This window comes from Oncorhynchus gorbuscha, unplaced genomic scaffold (assembly GCF_021184085.1).
Source record: "Oncorhynchus gorbuscha isolate QuinsamMale2020 ecotype Even-year unplaced genomic scaffold, OgorEven_v1.0 Un_scaffold_4354, whole genome shotgun sequence".
Taxonomy (NCBI): domain Eukaryota; kingdom Metazoa; phylum Chordata; class Actinopteri; order Salmoniformes; family Salmonidae; genus Oncorhynchus; species Oncorhynchus gorbuscha.
The window spans coordinates 1-9,949 of record NW_025748387.1 but is presented as its reverse complement, the minus strand read 5'-3'; positions in this window follow the sequence as shown (position 1 = coordinate 9,949).

The window sequence follows — 9,949 nt, the reverse complement described above, 5'->3', positions numbered from 1 at the left end:
ACCATTATGGGAAGTTTTTATGTGAATGAAGTCATACCGTGTAAAAAAAAACTTAACTGGTGATGGAAACAGGAAGTTGTGATCGGTGGTGGTGTACGTCTATAGGTAAGGCTGTACAGTCCAATATGAGTGTTCAATACACACAATATGTTGACTGAGGAGGTGATGTACCACAGTCAAAGTCCTGCAATAAGAGCTAAGACGCTAATATTTTTGTAAACTATATATATTTGTGTTCTGTGGTTGTCACTGAGTTGGCTGATGTCCCGTTTCGTGGGGTCACTCCATAGTTAAGGCTGTACAGTGACTATAGAAAGTCTACATCTTAGTTAACTTTGTGACTTCAATGAAAGTTAACCAGAGGCTCTGATGAACCCTACAGGACGATGGAGGATCCCAATGAAAGTTAACCAGAGGCTCTGATGAACCCTACAGGACGATGGAGGATCCCAATGAAAGTTAACCAGAGGCTCTGATGAACCCTACAGGACGATGGAGGATCCCAATGAAAGTTAACCAGAGGCTCTGAGATGGAGGATCCCAATGAAAGTTAACCAGAGGCTCTGATGAACCCTACAGGACGATGGAGGAATCCCAATGAAAGTTAACCAGAGGCTCTGATGAACCCTACAGGACGATGGAGGATCCCAATGAAAGTTAACCAGAGGCTCTGATGAACCCTACAGGACGATGGAGGATCCCAATGAAAGATAACCAGAGGCTCTGATGAACCCTACAGGACGATGGAGGATCCCAATGAAAGTTAACCAGAGGCTCTGATGAACCCTACAGGACGATGGAGGAATCCCAATGAAAGTTAACCAGAGGCTCTGATGAACCCTACAGGACGATGGAGGATCCCAATGAAAGTTAACCAGAGGCTCTGATGAACCCTACAGGACGATGGAGGATCCCAATGAAAGATAACCAGAGGCTCTGATGAACCCTACAGGACGATGGAGGATCCCAATGAAAGTTAACCAGAGGCTCTGATGAACCCTACAGGACGATGGAGGAATCCCAATGAAAGTTAACCAGAGGCTCTGATGAACCCTACAGGACGATGGAGGAATCCAACAGAAGAGACAACATATATCTACATTGCAATTATTCTCGAATGAGAGTCGTTCATGTGCAAAGGATTAGCATTTCAATGAATGTAATTATAGACTGTGTAATGAATCCATGTTGTCTTTCCTGCTCTCTGTCACACCCCTTTCCCTTTGTCTACCAAGCTGTCATATCGGCTTAGCTCTCTAGGGACTTTTCTATCATTGTTAGTTACCAATATATGTTTTATGTATTTCTGTGATTATTTAGTTAGTCAATAAATAAATAATCCAGTTTGTATATTGCTGATTCCTTATTAAGGAAACTAGGGTTCGTGAAGAAGAATTTGGACATTTTTGGAATGAGAACTGATGAGGTAACAATTAATAATAATTTAATGACTGATTGATGACTGAAATGTAAGAGATCTTTAGATTATTAAGAGTTCGTTCGGAAGACGGAACTCTTTAAATAAACTTCTCCGTGGTGCCCCAGGTTGTTAGTGGTTATTAATTGTTGCATGATTTACTTCAATCACGTAATCAATTAAACGTTTGGTAATGGATTTGATAAAAGTAGCATGTCATCACATTAAGGATAGTAAAGACATGACATTATTGTGTGTTGATTGATGAGGAACAAATGGGATTGAATACATTTTAGAATAAGGCTGTAATGTAACAAAATGTGGAAAGAGTCAAGTGGAAAAAACTCCATGAGGAAGAAAGGATTCCCAGATGATCTTTTAGATGTTCTGTCTTCAGGATGTTCTGGGTTGATGGCTGTTGGAGAGGGAGGGGCAGTTGAGTGAGCTGGGGCCTTTTATTGCCCTTCATCTGGGAGCCTGACAGCTTGTGACATGATGAGAGAGAGTGAGAGAGGGTCGACCTGTAAGATATTCTGTGTTATAAACATACTTCTATTTGAAGAGGTTTTTATGTTATATGTTATATAAGTTATATGCATGAAAATAGAGATGTTTAAAACATTTCACATTTTGGAGAGGTTTTTGCTGACTCTAGGGGACACCTAAGCCTTGTTATGGATAAATGTCTATAAAGTCTATATTTCAATAAACACAACAGATATTTTGTTATATTTCAGTCTTCTGTGATGTATTTAAAGTGTCATATTGGGATGAAAACTCAAATATGAATACATTTAAACTATACCTGACATGGTACTGGTGTCTTCTTCTTTTAAGCCCATAACCATGTGTGTGATGTGTCAACTCCATGTGTTGCCACTATCATGTATCCTACCATGACTATATCCAACCCTACTCCATGTGTTGCCACTATCATGTATCCTACCATGACTATATCAACCCTACTCCATGTGTTGTCTCTATCATGTATCCTACCATGACTATATCCAACCCTACTCCATGTGTTACCACTATCATGTATCCTACCATGACTATATCAACCCTACTCCATGTGTTGTCACTATCATGTATCCTACCATGACTATATCAACCCTACTCCATGTGTTGTCACTATCATGTATCCTACCATGACTATATCAACCCTACTCCATGTGTTGTCACTATCATGTATCCTACCATGACTATATCAACCCTACTCCATGTGTTGTCACTATCATGTATCCTACCATGACTATATCAACCCTACTCCATGTGTTGTCTCTATCATGTATCCTACCATGACTATATCCAACCCTACTCCATGTGTTACCACTATCATGTATCCTACCATGACTATATCCAACCCTACTCCATGTGTTGTCACTATCATGTATCCTACCATGACTATATCAACCCTACTCCATGTGTTGTCTCTATCATGTATCCTACCATGACTATATCAACCCTACTCCATGTGTTGCCACTATCATGTATCCTACCATGACTATATCAACCCACCTCCATGTGTCTCTATCATGTATCCTACCATGACTATATCAACCCTACTCCATGTGTTGTCTCTATCATGTATCCTACCATGACTATATCAACCCTACTCCATGTGATGTCACTATCATGTATCCTACCATGACTATATCAACCCTACTCCATGTGTTGTCTCTATCATGTATCCTACCATGACTATATCAACCCTACTCCATGTGTTGTCACTATCATGTATCCTACCATGACTATATCAACCCTACTCCATGTGTTGTCTCTATCATGTATCCTACCATGACTATATCAACCCTACTCCATGTGTTGCCACTATCATGTATCCTACTAGGCTGAAGTATATCCAGTATCTAGTATATCCAACGTATTGTGGGAAGCTTGTGTGTCATCATGAAACGTTTGACCCAAGATAAACAATTTAAAGGCAATGCTACCAAATACTAATTGAGTGTATGTAAACTCCTGACCCATTGGGAATGTGATGATAGAAATTAAAGCTGAAATAAATTATTCTCTCTACTATCTTCTGACATTTCACATTCTTAATAAAAATTGGTGATCCTAACTGACCTAAGACAGGGAATTTTTACTTGGATCAAATGTCAGGAATTGTGAAAAACTGAGTTTAAATGTATTTGGCTAAGGTCTATGTAAACTTCCAACATCAACTCTATATCCTACCATGACTACATCCAACCCTACTCCATGTGTTGCCACTATCATGTATCCTACCATGACTATATCAACCCAACTCCATGTGTTGCCACTATCATGTATCCTACCATAACTATATCCAACCCTACTCCATGTGTTGCCACTATCATGTATCCTACCATGACTATATCAACCCACCTCCATGTGTTGTCTCTATCATGTATCCTACCATGACTATATCAACCCTACTCCATGTGTTGCCACTATCATGTATCCTACCATAACTATATCCAACCCTACTCCATGTGTTGCCACTATCATGTATCCTACCATGACTATATCAACCCAACTCCATGTGTTGCCACTATCATGTATCCTACCATAACTATATCCAACCCTACTCCATGTGTTGCCACTATCATGTATCCTACCATGACTATATCAACCCACCTCCATGTGTTGTCTCTATCATGTATCCTACCATGACTATATCAACCCTACTCCATGTGTTGCCACTATCATGTATCCTACCATAACTATATCCAACCCTACTCCATGTGTTGTCTCTATCATGTATCCTACCATGACTATATCAACCCTACTCCATGTGTTGTCACTATCATGTATCCTACCATGACTATATCAACCCTACTCCATGTGTTGTCACTATCATGTATCCTACCATGACTATATCAACCCTACTCCATGTGTTGTCTCTATCATGTATCCTACCATGACTATATCAACCCTACTCCATGTGTTGTCACTATCATGTATCCTACCATGACTATATCAACCCTACTCCATGTGTTGTCACTATCATGTATCCTACCATGACTATATCAACCCTACTCCATGTGTTGCCACTATCATGTATCCTACCATGACTATATCAACCCTACTCCATGTGTTGCCACTATCATGTATCCTACCATGACTATATCAACCCTACTCCATGTGTTGTCACTATCATGTATCCTACCATGACTATATCAACCCTACTCCATGTGTTGTCACTATCATGTATCCTACCATGACTATATCAACCCTACTCCATGTGTTGCCACTATCATGTATCCTACCATGACTATATCAACCCTACTCCATGTGTTGCCACTATCATGTATCCTACCATGACTATATCAACCCTACTCCATGCGTTGCCACTATCATGTATCCTACCAATACTATAGCAAGCTCTACTCCATGTGTTGCCACTATCATGTATTCTACTATTACTATAGCAAGCTCTACTCCATGTGTTGCCACTATCATGAATTCCACTATTACTATAGCAAGCTCAACTCCATGTGTTGCCACTATCATGTATTCTACTATTACTATAGCAAGCTCTACTCCATGTGTTGCCACTATCATGAATTCTACTTGGCTGAAGCTTTGATCCAGTGGAAGAATTAAAGGTCACTTCAGGATACAACTGCTACTCTACACAATCCCTAGATAAGCCAGTAATGAGAGAAAAGCTTAACATCCTTATCATTTATCGCCCTCCAGGTCCCCTCGGAGAGTTCATCAATGAGCTTGATGCCTTGATGAGCTCCTTTCCTGAGGACGGCTCACCTCTCACAGTTCTGGGCGACTTTAACCTCCCCACGTCTACCTTTGACTCATTCCTCTCTGCCTCCTTCTTTCCACTCCTCTCCTCTTTTGACCTCACCCTCTCACCTTCCCCCCCTACTCACAAGGCAGGCAATACGCTCGACCTCATCTTTACTAGATGCTGTTCTTCCACTAACCTCATTGTGTATGCCATTTAGCGGACGCTTTTATCCAAAGCGACTTACAGTCATGTGTGCATACATTCTACGTATGGGTGGTCCCGGGAATCGAACCCACTACCCGTTACAAAGCGCCATGCTCTACCAACTGAGCTACAGAAGGACGAACTCCCTCCAAGTCTCCGACCACTACCTTGTATCCTTTTCCCTCTCGCTCTCATCCAACACTTCCCACACTGCCCCTACTCGGATGGTATCGCGCCGTCCCAACCTTCGCTCTCTCTCCCCCGCTACTCTCTCCTCTTCCATCCTATCATCTCTTCCCTCTGCTCAAACCTTCTCCAACCTATCTCCTGATTCTGCCTCCTCAACCCTCCTCTCCTCCCTTTCTGCATCCTTTGACTCTCTATGTCCCCTATCTTCCAGGCCGGCTCGGTCCTCCCCTCCCGCTCCGTGGCTTGACGACTCATTGCGAGCTCACAGAACAGGGCTCCGGGCAGCCGAGCGGAAATGGAGGAAAACTCGCCTCCCCCTGCGGACCTGGCATCCTTTCACTCCCTCCTCTCTACATTTTCCTCCTCTGTCTCTGCTGCTAAAGCCACTTACTACCACTCTAAATTCCAAGCATCTGCCTCTAACCCTAGGAAGCTCTTTGCCACCTTCTCCTCCCTCCTGAATCCTCCCCCCTCCTCCTCTCTGCAGATGACTTCGTCAACCATTTTGAAAAGAAGGTCGACGACATCCGATCCTCGTTTGCTAAGTCAAACGACACCGCTGGTTCTGCTCACACTGCCCTACCCTGTGCTCTGACCTCTTTCTCCCCTCTCTCTCCAGATGAAATCTCGCGTCTTGTGATGGCCGGCCGCCCAACAACCTGCCCGCTCGACCCTATCCCTCCTCTCTTCTCCAGACCATTTCCGGAGACCTTCTCCCTTACCTCACCTCGCTCATCAACTTATCCCTGACCGCTGGCTACGTCCCTTCCGTCTTCAAGAGAGCGAGAGTTGCACCCCTTCTGAAAAAACCTACACTCGATCCCTCCGATGTCAACAACTACAGACCAGTATCCCTTCTTTCTTTTCTCTCCAAAACTCTTGAACGTGCCGTCCTTGGTCAGCTCTCCCGCTATCTCTCTCAGAATGACCTTCTTGATCCAAATCAGTCAGGTTTCAAGACTAGTCATTCAACTGAGACTGCTCTTCTCTGTATCACGGAGGCGCTCCGCACCGCTAAAGCTAACTCTCTCTCCTCTGCTCTCATCCTTCTAGACCTATCGGCTGCCTTCGATACTGTGAACCATCAGATCCTCCTCTCCACCCTCTCCGAGTTGGGCATCTCCGGCGCGGCCCACGCTTGGATTGCGTCCTACCTGATAGGTCGCTCCTACCAGGTGGCGTGGCGAGAATCTGTCTCCTCACCACGCGCTCTCACCACTGGTGTCCCCCAGGGCTCTGTTCTAGGCCCTCTCCTATTCTCGCTATACACCAAGTCACTTGGCTCTGTCATAACCTCACATGGTCTCTCCTATCATTGCTATGCAGACGACACACAATTAATCTTCTCCTTTCCCCCTTCTGATGACCAGGTGGCGAATCGCATCTCTGCATGTCTGGCAGACATATCAGTGTGGATGACGGATCACCACCTCAAGCTGAACTTCGGCAAGACGGAGCTGCTCTTCCTCCCGGGGAAGGACTGCCCGTTCCATGATCTCGCCATCACGGTTGACAACTCCATTGTGTCCTCCTCCCAGAGCGCTAAGAACCTTGGCGTGATCCTGGACAACACCCTGTCGTTCTCAACTAACATCAAGGCGGTGGCCCGTTCCTGTAGGTTCATGCTCTACAACATCCGCAGAGTACGACCCTGCCTCACACAGGAAGCGGCGCAGGTTCTAATCCAGGCACTTGTCATCTCCCGTCTGGATTACTGTAACTCGCTGTTGGCTGGGCTCCCTGCCTGTGCCATTAAACCCTACAACTCATCCAGAACGCCGCAGCCCGTCTAGTGTTCAACCTTCCCAAGTTCTCTCACGTCACCCCGCTCCTCCGCTCTCTCCACTGGCTTCCAGTTGAAGCTCGCATCCACTACAAGACCATGGTGCTTGCCTACGGAGCTGTGAGGGGAACGGCACCTCAGTACCTCCAGGCTCTGATCAGGCCCTACACCCAAATAAGGGCACTGCGTTCATCCACCTCTGGCCTGCTCGCCTCCCTACCACTGAGGAAGTACAGTTCCCGCTCAGCCCAATCAAAACTGTTCGTTGCTCTGGCTCCCCAATGGTGGAACAAACTCCCTCACGACGCCAGGACAGCGGAGTCAATCACCACCTTCCGGAGACACCTGAAACCCCACCTCTTTAAGGAATACCTAGGATAGGATAAAGTAATCCTTCTCACCCCCCCTTTAAAATATTTAGATGCACTATTGTAAAGTGGTTGTTCCACTGGATGTCATAAGGTGAATGCACCAATTTGTAAGTCGCTCTGGATAAGAGCGTCTGCTAAATGACTTAAATGTAAATGTAAATGTAAAATGTATAGAATATGTAAAGACCTATTAAATCAGTATTTTTTTAAACATAATTCCGTTTTAGTTTTTTTCTCCAATTCCAGTTTTCTCTGTTTAGTTTTTCCAGGTTTCTGATGTCCCTGTTTTTCTCTCTCAGAATCCCACGGTTAATGAATAGAATAACAATGACATTGGATGTTCTAAGTCCACAATAAGAGTTAAACCTCATCAAGAGACCACTTTTGAAGTCTGAGAAAAATCTAAGAATTGTTCATTTTTATGTGTAGATACCCTTTAATTCAAGTGGCACCAGCAAGAGCCTTGTTTGGTTAGTGGTGTCTCTGTAGCACACATGTGATTAACATTTAATATTTAACATTTAATTGACAAGGTTTTTGGAAAAGCTTTTCTATCAACCAGAAGATGGTTGTCATTAGCATCATCGCTAACAGCTACACATAGTGGATCATTAGTATCATCGCTAACAGCTACACATAGTGGATCATTAGCATCATCGCTAACAGCTACACATAGTGGATCATTAGCATCATCGCTAACAGCTCCACATAGTGGATCATTAGCATCATCGCTAACAGCTACACATAGTGGATCATTAGTATCATCGCTAACAGCTACACATAGTGGATCATTAGCATCATCGCTAACAGCTACACATAGTGGATCATTAGTATCATCGCTAACAGCTACACATAGTGGATCATTAGCATCATCGCTAACAGCTACACATAGTGGATCATTAGCATCATCGCTAACAGCTACACATAGTGGTAGACAAATGCACTCAGACAGGGGCATTTCCTGGCTGTTTCCTCTTCAGAAAGTTGAAGGAAAATACAAATCAATGAGACTAATTTAACGATGGCTTACAGGCAGTGGGTTCAGAATAAAGATGACAAAAATCGAATACTCTTTAATCTGTCACCTAATCCTGCCTAACGGGCAGGTCAGCCCTGGAGTAAAGTATTTGCTGTAAGAAGTAAGAGAAAACATAACATATGGTTCTTTATTTATTCGCATGACATGGCTTGCCAGAATAAACATTGTTATTAATATTTTTCCAGCCTGCGTTATCCACTCCAGTCAGCAGAGAGCGATATGAGTCTTTCAGGTGATGCTGCTTGCGTGACGTATAATCTAGTGGACGGAACTGGAGGCTTCTTCAACAGCGACAAAAGGCTTCTGATTCAACCAACGTGTTGCTTTGTTAGCGAACAAAGTTGAGTCTTTGAAGCTCTTTAGACCAATCGTGTGTATATTACTCTTAGTGTTTTGAATATAATTATGTTTACCCATCTACTAGTTCATTTTAACGTCATTTGCTCGTTAAATTAGCAAATATGTTACTAAATTGATACTGCATTAGGCTAACCGACCGGAGCATGAGCTCACAAAGCTCGACCGAGAAAGAAGCTCTGGTGAAAGGAGAGGAAGAAGCTTTCAGGATGAAAAGGGAGGAAGAGGACGCTATCACATTGGAAGAAGAAGAGGATGATATTACAGTGAAAGAGGAAGATGGGAAGAGGTTGTCAAGGTGGAAGGGGAGGAGGTAGAAGCTTTCAGAATCAAAGAGGAGGAAGATGCCATGACATTGAAAGAAGAGAATGTAGTGAAAGAAGAGGAAGAACATGTTGGAGCAAAAGAGGAAGAGGAGGCTATCTCAATAAAAAAGGAGGAAGACGTTTTGGGAGTGAAAGCGGAGGAGGCTGAAGATCAGACTACCACCAGTGAGTACTGTCTTAAAAACAGGGACACTATGTAGTTCATGAATTCTCCATGTGGTCTACATTAAAGTTAACCCTCATCTAATAAAACAGGCTTTTAAAATCTACTTAAAATATCAAAGGGATGCAAAAGGCACCCATTTTGTGGAAATTACCCTTTACATTTGCAACACAAACAATATTTGACAAAATCATGATGAAAGTGGCCATTTTAGACATATTCATGCCTCTTGATTGCAATAGACGGTCATCAGTTTACCATCTGTTTGATGTTCTCATTCATACTCACCAGATGGTACAGCTTGGTTTGGTCTAGCATACAGCTTGGTCTGGTCTAGCATACAGCTTGGTCTGGTCTAGCATACAGC